This window comes from Leptosomus discolor, chromosome 6 (genome assembly GCF_034619465.1).
Source record: "Leptosomus discolor isolate bLepDis1 chromosome 6, bLepDis1.hap2, whole genome shotgun sequence".
Classification (NCBI taxonomy): Eukaryota; Metazoa; Chordata; class Aves; order Leptosomiformes; family Leptosomidae; genus Leptosomus; species Leptosomus discolor.
This window is the reverse complement of record NC_141396.1, coordinates 10,988,884-11,002,309: the sequence shown is the minus strand read 5'-3', so window position 1 is coordinate 11,002,309 and position 13,426 is coordinate 10,988,884.

Sequence of the window (13,426 nt, the reverse complement as noted above, 5' to 3'; positions counted from 1 at the left end):
TTTAATATGATAAAAAACCCAGCACATTCGATTTCCATAAACACAGCACACCTGTCAACTACCTGCATGTTTTCCTCTCCCTGCTCTTCTTCCCATTACAGGTCAGTACAGTCCCTTTATGCTTTTCCATGGTTCTTCACTGCACGGTTTAAACCATTCAGCCACAAGCATGCACATTTCAGCCACTTTCAAAAGTTTACTATTCGCTTGTACTCCATGACCCAAACTCTTTCATCATTTGCTTCTCAAGGACACCTATTATCTACAAAAAATTTCATTAATGTTCTCTCCCAATCCTATCTCACAGTGTATTTTGTGTGTCTCATTTAGCTGTAGTCAAACCAGTTTTCAAACTCCCCAGAGGATGGAGTGCTCTATATAAAAGCACATCCATAAATCTCAACGTGCTGCTGACATAAGCGACATTATGGGCTTGTGGGATTGAAAAGCAGTAAAGAAGTCTAAACTTGCACTATTATTTTAAAATGGAAGTTTTATAGTTCATATACTAAGCACAGTAAATAATTCTCCCTTGGCCAAAGAAAAAAGAAAGTAGGCTAAACATACCAAAATAACTTTGCATTGTATGGTATATGTGCAAAAGGCTACAAACCAAACTGCTTTGTTACGGAGAGCCGCTGAAATATGAATCTCAGCATTTTCATCTAGAGACTCTACTGTAAAGTGGCGATACCGCCTCTTCCATTTGTCACCACAAAGAAACTTATATCGTGGCCAAGCTACGAGCCGTCAGGAACGAGGCTGTTCCCACGCAGTGTGCTGACATTTGCAAGTGCAAGGCCTAAAACTTCAGTCCAGCATTTTGTCTTCCTTACCGTCCTCCCCAAGCAGACACAAACCTCTCCCGTCACACCTCCACGTAAGGAGTTCCGACACAAACTGGAGTTTGAGCCAGTCTATCCATGCACGCACTTACCTTTACACAGCCTAAGCACACAAGTTATCCTTTTCTCTTTGCTGGCTCTTACGCTCAATTTGCCCCTTTTTTTTTTTTTTTAATTAGTACTCAGGCAAATTAATACTTAAACCACCCAATAAACAAAACGCTAACGAACGTCTAAACGGCAAAAGCGAAAAGCGTCCTCCCTGTGCTCAAGGTGACCTTGGCTGCACCGGCAGATATGAAAGATTAACTTTAAAAAATACGTGATTAAAAGCCTGCTCGAGCAACAGCAACTCCACACGTACCTCTAACGAAACCTGCCCTCCCGAGCGCGGCTCTCCGCCGCGGCGCTCACGCCGAGCGCCCGCTGCCGCTCGCCATCCTCCTCAGGGGCTGCGGACGGGGCTGGCGCACCCGCGCGCTCACAGGATCTGCTATAAATACAAACGCGGCGCCTGAGCGCGGGGACCGCGCGTGGAGCGTCCCCGGGCAGCGCCGGCACCCGCTGCCAAGGGGCCGGCCCCACGCGGCCCCGGCCGCCGCGAGGGGCGGGCGCCCAGCGCGGGCAGACCCCGGCCGCGGAGCCCCCCGCCCCCCCAAACGCCGGCGCGGGTACAGCCGAGGCTCCCCGCGCCCCCTCCCCCCGCCCCCTCGCTCGGCTCCACGGCAGCCGCGGGGACCGGCAGCGCCGCCGCCTGCCGCCGCTCCCCCGTCAGAGGCACCGCGACGCGCTCCCGCCGCACCCGGGCCGGCCGCTGCTCCGCGGCGCCGCGTAGCCCCCGCGCCCCGGCTCCGCGCTCCGCAGCCGGCTGCTGGCCGTGGGCCCGCCCCCTCCCGCCACGCGGCAGCCCTCGCCATGCCCTGCCCCGCCCCGCCCTGCCCCGCCGCCGGGGGCAGCACCGCCGGTCCCGGACCGGGACCCGGTTCCAGCCCCCACGCCAGCCCCTACCCGCCCCGCGGGCTCCGCAGCGGCCGCTGCCCCCCTGCCCGTCCGCCGGGCCGCGCGGCGGCGCCGGGCCTGACGCGACTTCCTGAGCGCCCGTCGCCATGGTGCGGGCCTGCCGCCCAGCCCCGCGGCCGCCGGCCCCTCGCTCGGTCCCGCCGGCTGCAGGCCCGGGGCCCCGCCGCCGGCCCTCCGGCTCCTCGGCGACGCCTTTACACCCCCCGCGCACCCGCCGCGGTGCCCGTCCCCGCGCCCGCACCAGCGCTGCCCTGAGCGGCTCCGGCCGCCCCCGCTGTGACCCACAGCCCGGCGCGGCCTCTCCCCCTCGGTGCCGGGTGTCGCCGTCCGCAGCCACCGCAGCTGCAGGGGCATCGTGAAACAGCCGGTCCCACCGCCAAACCGCCTCCCCCGCCCTCTCCTGGCGATAGAAGTGACTAACGGTTATTTCGCTCTCAAATCAGAGCTGCTAAAAAGAAAAACCACGGGAAAAGTTATGTAAAATCGTGTTTATGCGGGTGTACAGCGGCTCTGAGCTCCAGCTGAGTTGCTGTTGAAATAAGAACAATTGCAGAAAATTCGGGACAGGTATCGATCTGCCTACCTGGCCTTGCAGCAGTGCCAGTTTGCCTTTTACTGAGTGCAAAAGTAAATGTTGATTGAGATTGCTGCATAGAAACAAACATGGGCTGAGAGTATTTTTTGGCTTTGGCAGTCTTGGGCTATTTAAAGATAGTCTTTCTGTGGCTTGAGTTGAGTTACAGACCTACGGAAAGGCTAGCACCTACATTTCTTCTTTGAATGTCCAAGTCTTCACGGTCATTCAAACAGTGAATAAATAAGAATAAAGTGACAAAATACAAGGTATCGTTTTATGCTAATGCAAATATTCTGCTGACAAATTACCCAAGGAGGTATTCTCCTTCTAGAGGTCTCACATCTAGATGTCGTTTTGAATTGATTACAAATACAACTTAATTAAGAATTACAAATGGTCTGTCTATGTAAGACTGTGCGCCACAGGGGAAGCCAGAGCTGTGTCTGAAGTGGCAGAATTATCTCAGAAATCACATTGGAGGAGATGATGACAGGAAAATGACTGGATTGCATGAAAACTGAATAGAACAGAGATGGCAATGAATGGCTCCATCCAGAGTCTAAGAAAATGCATGAAACATAAGGCAGTTAAAATTCTTATTAGTGTTGTCTAGTGATTTCATTGCTCCACTGCATTTGTATTATCACTTGGGAACTTCTTAGTAGTTACTTCACATTATAAAGAAGCACCGATATCGCTTACACACAATTTTACCTTCTCTAGGTGTGGAATCACATATAAAAGAAAATGCATGAGAGGTGATAGACAAAAACCAAACTGCTATGTGCATATGTGAGCTGCCCTGCTTCCCACCACCAGTCCCTCCGGGGGAATATCTGGGGTATCAGAGCTGATACTTTATGAAGCGCATTCTGCAGTTTATGGGTCAGAAGAGATTTTGAATCTGAATTTTCCTCGTTTAGCAAGAAAAGATACTCTATTTTGTTGCAAGGTGGACTTTGAAATATAAGACATCTACTTTTCAAATAAAAATACAATAAGACGTGATCTAGTGAAATTACAACTCAAAGTTTGTATTTCTCTATAATATACAGTGCAGCATTTGTGTATAGCAAAGCACCATCCTGTAGGGCATCACATTTTGTAGAGAGAAAGGACAATCTCTAATTGTATTTCTTACAGCACATTCACACACTAAAATTTTCTCCCAGTTTTCTCACAGTCTGGGCCAAGAATCTCAAATTTGATTAGCAGATCTGTGTCTCAGTTGCAGTGAAGGAGAGTTGGTTGAAATGGTGCCGAACACCCGCTTTCAAGTTTTGGTCTTGAAAAGCAACACAGCCAGAATCTCTGGCCACTTCTGAAATACAAGCCCATAAACTGTCCAGCTTCATAACAAAGCTTTTGACTTTATATCAACTTTTTCTTGAGCTGATTTGCTGGCGGTCAGCCGGGAAAGAGGGGACAGATTCTGCTTTCATCTGGGTCTACTGCAGCTAAGTGGGTTTGTAACTGCTTTGCTAATCACGGCCTCGCCCAGGAGGCCATCTATCCAGAAAGAAAATACATAAGGGTTTCACTGACAGAGAGTCACAGTGCTGCTGTCACAGATTTCTGTGATTTCAGTTATTACATCCTCATCTCAGCTTCGATTGCACAATGAGCACCTCATTGGCTTGGTGGAGCTGTGGAGGCCAGGGAAGGAGATGTCCGTCTCCAATCCCGCGGCCCAGACGGTCAGCAGGGCCACATCCCACACTCAGGATTGCGTGAGGTTTGTGCCAGGTGCCATCGGAAGCATCAGAAGGGGAAACCCTGAACTCCAGTCAGAAAAGTGAAATCCAGTGTTACAACATGTATTCTTGTAACTCTTGTTGCCATAAAGAGCAGACCACAGAAGTAGTCAAAGTTCTAATGAAACGCTGCAGCCCACATCCTGATCATTGCTTCCAGGGCAGGTCTGTCTATGTAAGACTGTGCGCCACAGGGGAAGCCAGAGCTGTGTCTGAAGTGGCAGAATTATCTCAGAAATCACACTGGAGGAGATGATGACAGGAAAATGACTGGATTGCATGAAAACTGAATAGAACAGAGATGGCAATGAATGGCTCCATCCAGAGTCTAAGAATATGCATGAAACATAAGGCAGTTAAAATTCTTATTAGTGTTGTCTAGTGATTTCATTGCTCCACTGCATTTGTATTGTCACTTGGGAACTTATTAGTAGTTACTTCACATTATAAAGAAGCACCGATATCGCTTACACACAACTTTACCTTCTCCAGGTGTGGAATCACTTTGATTTTTTTCCCCTTCTATGCAAAAAATAGGGGATCAAACAGTGCACTTGGTTTCAGTGTGCTGTAATGTAACTCTGAGCAAACCCCCAGTCACTGAGTGTAAAGCAAGCTTCTCTGCTTTGCTTCCCTCTATAAAAGATGAACTATAGTACCTTTAGAATCCAATATGGATCTTTTGGCATGTTTTCTCCTTGCACGCTTTTACACTGGTCTATTTTTCAGGTTGCAAAGTAGTTATTTCTGTGACAGAAGTAATACAGAAATCAGAATAAAACCCCAGTAGCTTTATCATCTTACACAGCCCCTAGAGTCTGGTTTTAGTAAAGTTTGTGAGAAAGCTGTGTAGGTTATCCTTTAGACGGTTTTGAAAAGAATAGTAAGTAGATACAGTATTTTACTCAAACATAATGATTCTGTGTAATCAAAGGGGGAAAAAAGTTGTTTCTGGTATGATTGTAAAGCAGTTTTCTTGTTTTTATAACCCTAGAAAATTCTTGGCTTATTGTAAAATAAATCCAAAGATAATTTTGTCACTCATCTGAAAAGGATGCAGAATTATTCCAATGGCAATTGTAGCTCAGCAAGATCTTTTTACAGGATACACTTGTATAAAACCTCAGGCTTAGTAGTAAAATCTCATTTCAGTATTGAGAGCTTGTTGGTGATGTTGTGTTGCCATGGAATCAAGTAAATGGGAAAAATTTTGGAATGCCCTAAAGGAACAGACTTTCAGAGCTGCATGTGCTCCAAAAAGCTCAAATGCCGCTGGGTCTCGCTTCCAGAAAAAAGAGACTCTACCCTGCTTCCATTGAAGTCAATGGGAGGCTTGCCACTGATCTCAGTAGGAGCGGGAGCATGCCTAAGTTTTGCAATTCATCTTTTTAAACTTCTTAAACTGAGGTGTTTACTGTGCCAGTGAGTCCAGGGAGGTAATTTGCATATGATGGCAAATCGGCTGAACCCTGGCTTTGTGTGAATAAGCTGCTGGCCGTGTCGTGCATAGCAGCCTGCAGATGAGAAAGAGCTGGCGGGACCCCCTTTTTTTTAAAAAAAAAAAAATAGTGGTTAGTCCCTCCTATGTTTAAATTCCTCATGAAGCTTCCAGCAGAGTTCAACAAAGTACCTGTTTCGTAGACAATGCTGTGGGGAGGGGGAGGGAGAAAGGACGAGGGGCACTTCTTTTTACATCGCCTCTACCCCGGGTCTGTGCTCCCAGCTCGCTTCCAGCTATTCCCATGATGTCACTTCTAGTAATGGAGATGTGTTTACAAAGGAATACACAGCATCCTCTTTAAAAAGAAACTTTCAACCCAGGGACTGCTACAAAAGTTAGGAAACCAAAAACTGCGTGAGGAGGGAGTAAAGACCCAGAGAAAGGTTCTTTGTTTGCAGTGACCGAATTCGTCCTCACATGACGATGAACAATAATGAATATGCGATTTGGCAGTTGCGGAACTCCATGTCAGCAGTATTGCCTTTGGTATACGATGTATTAAGAGCATCTAAGAGTGGCAAGCGGCCATGAAATGGACTGATAAGATTGTATGTAGAAATAATTTGGATATACCTTATATCTCCTTTCAAGACAAATGATCTATTTCATCTCCCTTATCTTGAGAACAAATGCAAAATTCAATACATGAGTACAGTGACTCTCTCCTATGTAGTATAGCACATTGTGTTTCTGAAATTTCTTCTCATTCAAATATTGTATTTATTACTGTAATTTTGAAAAGATAAGGACATTTCAACCCAAGCTGCTCCTAGCTTTTCCTATGAACTTGTACTCACATTAGTTGAAAAATGCTCTTGTTCTAACAGAAAGCACTACTGGGTTAAAACCAGTATAACTAACTTTTACACTTGCAAGCTTAGCACCATGTATCAGTCAGGCGATTACACACATACTTGTATTACATACAAATCAGAAATTCTTAAGTATCCACAGGAATTTGCCAGCATTTTTAATTTAGGAACACTGACTCTCAGAATTTGGAACAAGATTCTCCCATACTCAGACCTTAAGCAATTATCTGCCATAACAATGCAAGCTTCCCTGTGCCTGCTGTGCATAAGGGGTATATTTTGTAAGGGTGGTTATTTCAGCTGCCTGCTCTTGTTTGTTGAGGGTATTTGCAAAGCTGACATTTTATCTGAGTTAATTTTATCTGGAAAATAACCAGATGAAACAACTAATTTACTCTATATAGGCCCCAAATACTGTTGGATACCTCAAAAATATTATCAATCTGTAAGTCACTAAAAATCAGCACGTCTGGGGGACTCTGGTTACACAAAGGATAAATCCAGTTTTGTGTTTGCAGATATTTTATGTTTCACTAATGGTTTTATTTTACGTCAGGCCAAATGGACTTCTACTTGTTGCCAACTCCCCCGCAGAAGACAGAAGGTTCTTCTCATCTCGTTCCCTCTCCAGGAATGCAGAGCTGCTTCCTACCCCTCCAAAGAAACAACCCAGGAATAGAAATAAAGAAACCTGAGAGCTGAGGGCAGTATGGACCATTTTGTAAAAAATGACATATCACCAAAAAAAAAAATTAATCACAAAGTCATGATCTTACCAAATTTGCTGTGACCCAACCTTGAGGGACTGCAAATTTTCTAGAATAACACAGCCCCTAATTATTATGAGATGCTAGGCAAGCCTTTCTTCAGTATCTCCAAAGGAGGTGGATTTCACTGCTCAGGCTTGCTCTGCTGTGCAGTTGTTAGCTTTAGAAGGACTTGTCCTATCTTAGGATTTAAAGCACTGTAGGTATGGGAAGTTGGGATCACAGACAGCTCTTTCAACCACCAGTGCACAATAGCCTTTGCAACAGATGATATGACCCAAGTGTTGAATCACATGGTGTCCCACCCCTCCCCTCTATTATGGGTATTTGGGACCTTAATCAAGGAGTTGCCACTGGAAGAGACTTAATGCCTTTGACGTGGAAGACATAAGACCTGTTTGTTGGGAAATACTCTCAGAATTTTGGGGACACCTTTTGCAAATAAGTTGGGAGGTGTCCTGGTTTCAGCTGGGATAGAGTTCATTTTTTTCCTAGTAGCTGGTACAGTGCTGTGCTTTGGATTTACTATGAGAACGATGTTGGTAACACACTGATGTTTTAGTTGTTGCTAAGTAGTGCTTATCCTAAGCTAAGGATTTTTCCGTTTCCCATGCTCTGCCAGCGAGCAGGTGCACAAGAAGCTGGGAGGGAGCAAGGCCAGGACAGCTGACCCGAAGTAGCCAAAGGGATATTCCACACTACAGGACATCATGCTCAGTATATAAACTGGGGGAGCTGGCCATGGGGTGCCGATCACTGCTCGGGGACTGGCTGATCATCAGTCAGTGGGTGGTGAGCAATTGCATTGTGCACCACTTGTCTATTCTTGGGTTTTATTTCTCTTTTATCTTCCTTTTCATTACTATTATTATTATTATTTTATTTCAATTGTTAAACTGTTCTTATCTCAGCCCATGAGTTTTACTTTTTTTTTCGATTCTCCTCCCCATCCCACATTGTGGGGGGAGGAGTGAGCGAGCAGCTGCGTGGTGCTTAGTTGCCGGATGGGGTTAAACCACACCAGGAGGGTTAAACCACACCAGGAGGGTTAGGAGAGTGTCAGGCATCTGTTCTGACCTGATGCAACGATCCCGATGCAGACTGCCATATATTCCAGTGAAGGCTTTACAACCCCAGTATTTTCCAATCTCCTGTTTGAACAGAGAGCCATCTCCAAAGGGCAAGACACCCCGCCCCAATTTACCCAGGCAAACAAAATGGATTCACTGATTTGGGTTTTGCAAAAAGCAAACAGGAACTAAAACTTCCCACAGATGTCCTTTTTTTTGTTGTTTTTGTAAGTCAGTCTCACTAAAAAAAACAAGGTCTCCAGGCTTTAGTTTATCATAGATACATATATAATTAATGTAACTGAAATTTTATCCATGAACACAATCAACAAAAAACAAACTATAATTTTTGATTCAGCACTACAGTTACCTAAGAACTCTGACAAAAGCAAGGTTTTTTGCCTTTGGCCTTCTCTTTGCACTAATCTGGCTACGCCAGTTGTTACGTTCCAATTCTGACATTCAAATCATGTTAAGCAATTTTCCCACAGTGTGCTTCCCAAACAAAAGCATTTTTTCCCACTCCCACTTATGTGTCTCCTGGATCTGGGAACTCCAGAAAAATACCCTTGCTTAAGTCCTAAGACCCGTCCAACAATTGTTTTGCAGTGCTGGATTTCACAAACTATCAGTGATCATTTGAGCAAAACAATACCAATTGACCTGGCAAATGCATACCTTCCAGTTACTAAATAACAGATATTCATCTCACAACACAAAGTCCTACTTTTTTTTTTTTAACTGTTTGAAGAAAAACTTAATACTTTCCCAAGCACCTTATACCTTCACGAGAGCAGAAATATTTTTCTGTGTATATGCTAAATTGCTTAATTATTCCAGGATATTCACCTAGAATGGCAGAGATCTTGAAAAGGATGTAATCTCTTGCTAAGATGTGATGTTTTTTCAGCTCTGCTCTTTCCCCTTTGTAAAGGAACAGTGCATATTACTAGCTTGGTATTTCACACACGACCAGCCATTGCTTCATGAAAATTAGATGGGGTATAGCATGACAGGCTGATTTCATAAGCTGTTTGTGGCTTAGGACTGAGTCACTCCACACCTCTTTCAGATTTAGGATGATGCAGGATCATATATACCTTGTTTATTCTTACTGCACTTTCCCCTTTCATTCTCTCCATAGGAGGGGTGGAGCAGCCGTGGTTTCTGGAGGGTTCTTGTTCATTTTACCTTTGCCTGCAGTGAGAGATTAGACTACACATTCCCTGTAGCAAAGAACCCTAGGCTGTAGGACAGAAGTGTTTTGAGCCTGGCCTTTTGGGGAAGAGAAATGATTGATGCCTTTCACTAGGACCTAATCAACTTAACCTAAGGTACAAGAGGAGGTTATATCATGTTTTGCCTGTCTTTCAGAGACACGAAGTTACAACAAACCTGTTTCATCCAGCATAAAAAATTAGGCAAATTTGAGTACCTATCCATCAGCGTGATCTACTAAAAGTGTCACAGTATTTCAGGTAAAATTGAATTGGCATAACGAGTGATAGAATTCAGGTTGAAAGGCGAGATGAGGTGTCTCTTGAAGCAACAGTGTCATTTCTTCTGAGTAGCTGGAAAAAACCCAGTAAACTATGGATACCACTTCTGCATTTTGTGATTGAACTTTTTAATATTCAGTGTTATAGATTGACTACACTGGTCTGATTTTACAAAATATAGAAAGTGATGAGCAGGCCAGTACACTTTGAATGTGCACTCAGACATCTGCTTTAGTGGTCCGAACATACAGAGCATGCATCTGCCTCGGTCTTCCTTGCAAAGAGTTTTCTTCTCATTTTGTATCTGTGCTACTGCAGCGTCTCCAAGATTAAACTGAGCTCCACCACTCAAGCTGAGTGGAGTTTCCCCTCCAGCTTTTTTCATAAAATAACTTTTTGTGCATTTTCACCTGTGACATTTCTCAGATATGTCTTTGTGGGTAGTTAGTATTTCTTATATGACACAAATTTATTATGTGCTAATTAAGTAAAGGAATTAAAAAAACCCACTTGGGAAGCACTTGCCAGATTGGAAACAGGCGAAGGCTCCTATGCAGTTAAGAAGTGATTTCTGGAACAGCCTTCCAAGAGGATGTTGGGGCAAATATCAGCCTCAAGCCCAGCCTACATCATGGGATCATCCTGACTTTTTTGGCCATTCCTTGTTCAGTTTCAGCTCTTCTGGTAGATCATTATGGGCCAGGAGGTACCATCAGTAAACCTAGTATGATGAAACATGGAGCAAAATTTCATAGTTTGTTTACACTAGGAAAACTTGTTGCTAAAAATGTAATAGTTACTATATTTTAACCAATATTTCAAGCACTAGCATAGATATGTTATCTGTTCCTGATCAGCCCTCAAAGTGAGAGCCAATATATTTTGAAACATGATTTATTTTCTAATCTAGGCCTTGTTAAATCTCATAAAACCTGGGTCAGGTAGATCTGGAGAAAAAGTCATCCGTATCTCTGTACTTTCAAAATTTAGAAGCAGAACAGTGCACAATCAAAGAGTCCAAATGCCATTTTGTGACTTTGTGGTCAGTAGCATGATACACTCTCTCTGCTTCTCTGTTCTATCTGTTCCTCTGGTAAATCTATATAAGATGTTTCCTGAACATAGATGTGCCACATCTCATATTTGTGTGGTCAGTTGATATTTGGAATCGAAAAAGGCTCCATACAAAGCAAGGTGTTCATTTTCAGAGGACCACACCAGAAAATATGTGCTGATGGAGCACTCCAGTGAAGAAATGCCTTCAATCTAACTTGTGGGGTTTGCTATGGGAATTCAAATTAGTAATTTAGAAAGGTGTTAAATTAATGTCAGAAAACGAAAGGAGGTAAGTCTTATTATAGCTAACAACATTTCATATTGCAACTCTGTCTGTAATCCTTCTGATTTAGATTTAGATACTAGTTTCTTTTTTGCTAAACTAAGATTCTTTTCCCCATCTCCATTCTCTTAAATTTCTTCCATTCAAGGCTAAACTCTGTATTTAGTGCAATGTCCAAGACATCTTTAGACTCTCTTTCCTCAGTACAGATCCTGACTTAGTCTAATTAAAATTAGATTACATACAAGAAAAAGGGCTAACGCAGTAAATGTAGTACCAAATGAAAAAACCCACCACCTGGTGAATGTTGACTATATCTTCTTCTGATGTCTTCTCTATCTACATGTTACTGTGTTTTAGCTGATATAGCTGAGATGGCATGGCAAAAGCAAACAGCAAAACTTCCACCCAGACTAGGAAAGCTGCATCACACTGGTATATGTTATGGATATCACAAAAATTACACACTGTACTACAGGACAACCATGGCTACCTACTTTCTAAGCCCTATTTGAACTTATACTGTAGACTTTGTATTAATCAAGTATTTGACTTGTGCAGGGAGGATTTTATTTAATGCAAAATTAATTCAACTGAGAGTACCCTTCGAAACCATGCTTATATTATCAGCTGTGATTTGTGCAGGATACCTCATGGAGCTGCAATCTATGCATCCTTACGTAACAGGCATTAAGAAGCAGTTACACAACTTAATGCAAACACCACCAACAGATGAACATCCACGGCACAGACAGGATCTTGAGTAATCGTCAAAGCAGTGCCAGAAAGCAAACTCTACCTGCAGAAAATGTTTTGTCATATTAAATGCATTTCACAGGATGCTTGACATTTCAGTTGCTGGTAGCCTTAATACAGTGTCTGCCACAAAGTGGATTTTTATTGTAGACTTTTTATCCTTCAAAATCTGTTAATACAAACTTTGACCGACACTGCCACAAAATGTGTGTGCAATTCAACTCATATCTTTACTGACTGCAATAATAAACTCTTGGTCTAAAACAAACAGGTCATTAGCAAACAGATACTTCTGTGCACTGTGGTTGCTTGGGCCTCTCTCCTCTTGTCATTCAATTTTTCACTCACTGTTCACATGCTTATAGTTTGATGTCTGAGTATGTCTTCATGATGCTGGGGCCTTGCAGCTTTCTCAACTTTCGTACATTTGAAGAACATACTCCATTTCTCTGTGCACAAAGTTTATTAGTGTCCCTTAATTGTAACTGTTAATTCAGGCAATACTTTTATCTCAAGTGTTAACTTAGGTCACAAGGTATGTCTAAATTCAGGCAGTCATGCCCGTAGATACATATATTCTAAATTCAAGAAATGATATCCAATTACCTATGTACTACCTTCAGAATATTTTTTAAAGTTGATGCAATTTCCTGATAAATAAATTTCATTTTCTATAAAAACAGCATTCCAAGACCCCTTTTAGATACTTTGTATTGCAGAAGTTGAAGTGCTAACAAACTATTCTATGGGATGGCTTCCGGTCACTTCTACATCAATAGAAACTGAGATGACTCAAAATTTCTGCTGGTATAACAAACCAGGATTTTTTTCCTCAGCCATTATAAAAGACTCACATGCATGGCAAGACATAACTGTGTGGTCAGAAACACTTTTTGAAAGATGTGTAGCTTACCACAGTTTAACTACTTTACACCTTTAGAAAACACTCAAGTATTTTAAACACCATCAGGCCTGGAAGAAGACACTTACAGGGCTTTTTTTTTTTAAACTGTGAGATTGCTGGCTTTCTTGACTGAGGTGTTCACAATGGCTTAAGAGGTGATGTGTTTGAATCAAATGTATTCAAACAGCAGTAAAGCAGCAGTAGTTGATGACTAGGGCACACAGAATTGGGCTGCATTCAGGAGGACAGGAATGCTAAAAGTAAGTTTCGTTGTTACCTTTTTCACAGTCTAGTAAGATTCCACCCATCCAACTCTACTTCTCACCTGTTAGTCTAAGGAAGTATTTTATTTCTCCTGTTGAGCCTCCTGTTTTTAGGCTTCTACCTCTCTAAACAAAATCACTTAGAAATACTTAAATACATTCACTCAGTCACTGAAAAGCCTACCCAACAAAGCCCAAAGACCAGGTTTAAGAATCACCTGAAAACCTGACCCCTCCTGATTCACCTTTTACATTGTTTTTCCCTCCTCTCTCAACAGAAGGAAAATACACCGTTCCTTTGGTTGGTTTTTGTGGGTTT